The sequence below is a fragment of the Callospermophilus lateralis genome, unplaced genomic scaffold (genome assembly GCF_048772815.1).
Source record: "Callospermophilus lateralis isolate mCalLat2 unplaced genomic scaffold, mCalLat2.hap1 Scaffold_305, whole genome shotgun sequence".
NCBI lineage: Eukaryota > Metazoa > Chordata > Mammalia > Rodentia > Sciuridae > Callospermophilus > Callospermophilus lateralis.
The window spans coordinates 647,800-651,378 of NW_027513681.1; positions in this window are offsets into that span (position 1 = coordinate 647,800).

The following is a 3,579-nucleotide window of genomic DNA, read 5'->3' on the forward strand; positions in this document are numbered from 1 at the left end:
ATATATATATATATAGACAGACACACACAGACATTATAATGTAGCAATCTATATGCTAATCGAAATTCACCGTGTAATACATATCATCCACATATCCAAAAATATTCATTTTACTGAACATCGATTTATATATAATGTTGTTCATCTAGGAAATTCACCAATAGGTTTAATTTTCAGTTCCATCATGATTTAGGGGGATTGATATCTTATCAAAATATGTATCTTTCAAAATCAGTGAGCTTACAAAAATGTACTTGTGATACCAGGTAGGATTCTAAATATGCATAAAAAATACATGTGATGAATAGGCTACAGAGAATGTGAGACAGAAATTTACATATGTGTTAACTTTAAAAACTCATTGAGAACTATTACAATGAAAAGTTGACTAGATTTATAACACATACCCTTGATAAAGCAGAACGGAAGTCTAAGTATACACCATGCCTCCTATGAAAGGCCTGTATTTCTATTCTGTTAGGTTTCTTGTTCTCCATCATATTAGGATTAGTAGTCAGAGTCTAGTAGGTTATGGGTTAATGTCAGGGATTCAGTATTTCAAATGGAAAATATGAAAATGAATCTAATGTGTATGCAAATATGTGCTACACAAAAATCATCCCACTCTCATCCAGAACAATGCCTTGACATAACCTTCGCCCCAATTAAGACACAATTAGTGGAGAAGAGTTAGAAAATCTGTGAATACATATGTGGAAATGAAAATGCTCAGGAGTTCACAGCCTTGGAGGCGGTAGAGAAATTTCCAAAAGTATGGGATAGGGTAAATACTCCACAAATATGGAGTTCTGCTGGCCTAATGACTCTTTGAGAAACTGCCTTTGAGGTTGGGCCCTTGTAATATATGTTGTTGTCAAGAGCTTCAGCTTCCTTTGTAGTGAGACAATCAAAGCTGGATCTGCATATATGTGACCTGAAGGACATGGTTTCTTCTTTTCTAGTGAACATGAGGCAGCAGTTCTAAATTCCCTCATTGTAGGTAAACTGTGGCCACTGGGAGCTAAGTGTCTCCTCGTGTGGACTGAGAAGCCATTTGGTCATTCTCCACTTTTCCTGGTGATTCTTACTGCTGCACTGGGAGTTTGGTATTGGCTTCAGTAAATACCATGAGTTCAACAGGGACACAGTGCTGGAGGGAGTACTCTCACGTGTGGTGGGTCAGGGTGTGCAGGAGAACGCCCCAACCAGGCTTCTATTCAACAAAGCTTGCCCCCTTGTCTGTAGCAACCCAATTCTGAACATTGCCCTAAAACCTCTCAATGTAACAAGATGCCTTTACATATAAGGGTCTGCTGGCTGCACCATGTCAGTCAAAAGGCATTTGGAAGCCAATGGCAGATCCATGTGGCCCCATCACAGATGTTTTATCATACACCTGCAAACCACTGCTCTAGGCCCACTACTAAGCAGGTTCCAACGTACTGGCATCTTTGTTCTACACCATTTTCATGAAACCCAGTAAATCAAGGCACTGTCTGGTACACTCATGATCAGCAACAGAACATCCAATGATTCTCCAGTGCCACCTGCTCTTGGGAATTATTCCATGGTATTTATCTAGCCATTTTTCAAGGATGAAGTTGGTGTCACTGTGGATTTCAATTCATTCAGGAACCATTAAATGGTGAGGAAGCTCATTTCAATGAAAGCTCAGGAGAACTCTCACAGGCAAGTCTTCCCAAAGAGTGGCCAAAAGGTCAAATGAAGCCTGGCCCATTGAGGTCTACAATGTGAGTTCCATGTGTTATTTGACTCTCAAGTATGGCTGCCAAGTCTTTCAGAATGAAATCATGTGATATCCTAGCTGAGATTCCCAGTGCTCTGTGGAAAGCCATCCTGGGCCTAAATCTCAGTCTCCAAGGGCAACTCTCCTGCGTGGCCTTCTAAAATCCCAACAGAATTCATGGTAATACTTCTCTGAGTTCAGTTCCAAAACTCAGTCTCTAAGGGGAATCACACCATAGTTCAAGCCCAGGTTGATCAAGGAATCTCTTCCTACTGCCACACAACTGACCACAATTAATACCAAAACACTCCCACATGGCCCTCATCTTCTTTTATATAGACACTCATCATAACCTCTGGGTTGAGGTTTCCATGAGGGGTGCATACCAAGACAGTGTCCAAAATAATCTCCCTTGCCTCTAATTTGCCTAAAGTCAAGGTGGCCTGGAAACCCTTCCTGTTAACCAGGAATGATCAAATAGGCCTGCCATTAATACTGATCTACTTCTCCAAATAATCACACTGGGCCAAGGGGCTGATTCAGACACATCTCTTTACAAAGCAATAAAACAAAGAGCCACAGGTGATGCCTATTCATTTCCATTTGAAAACTCTTTTCTTCAGGATTCACAAAGGGGTGGCCTAAGGCAAAGACCTTCTAGATATTCACAGCACCAGAACCATAGGTAAGCAAAATTCCCAAAGCAGGGTTTCTCCACATAGACTTTACTGGTCACACTGATATCTGAGTTTCCTGAGATGCTCCCATTTCCTTCAGCTCTCCAGTACATGGCCATGTCACAGTATCTTGAACAGAAAACCATGAGCCTATTCCGGAGAGTGGCCAGAATTCAGGAATAAAACAGGAAATTAGGAAGATAGTAATTGCTACCCATCCATAAGGAAAGCTGCAGTCCAATCATAAATTGGGCAGTATGAATTCTGGGAAGCATTATACTAGACAGGACACATTCATTGATGCATTATGTTTTCTAATGTCTACAACTACAAACACAGTGGATACATAGACATAGAAACACTTGCCTTGTCAAACGACTTACTAGAAACAGTCCACTTCAAATCAAACAAACTGCCTTTCCTACCAATTCTCAGAACATGAGAAAAAACAACAAACTCACACCCACAACAACATAGGACTTTCTTCCCCCAAGTAGGTCTTTGACTCTCCGGAATTTCCTCTGATTGTTGTACCATACTATGTTCCCCCAAAATGCCCTGTACTGTCTCAGATCTGGACTCCTTGGCAAACTCTTTGAAGTTGTCAGGAGCCAGCTTTGAGCCACTACCTTCTTTCTCAGGAAAGGCCACTCTCCAAAGCTCTCCTGGCATTTGGCCATTCTCAAATCAGTAGGTACCAAGAAAGAATGATTCTGTCCTTGGTAAAACCAAACAAGTGAGCCCAGTGGGACTGGGTCTGGGACTGGTTCTGTGTGCCTGGCTTCTGGGATTCCAAGTTCAGAGTGTTCCAAGACCAAGGAAGTGAGATAGGTCACTTCCGTTCGGAACTGAATGAGGTCACTGGTTTGGCAACCACTTTGTCCTAACAGTTCCTTCAAAGGGTCCCATGAGATGGAGGCTGCCCCTACTTTCTGTGACACTTTCACAACTTAGAACGATATATCAACCATAGGCACCCGGGAACAGCTCTCACACAGACCTGGTTTGGTCCATCTTCTCTACATTAAGAAGAGAGAGGCTGATTCATAAACATCCCTTCATCCTAACCAGGTTGTTTGCCTTACATGATGACTTTTGCCCTCTCAGGTCCTTTATAGCTGCCTTCATCTTCCCCAGGGATAATTTCTGCATGGA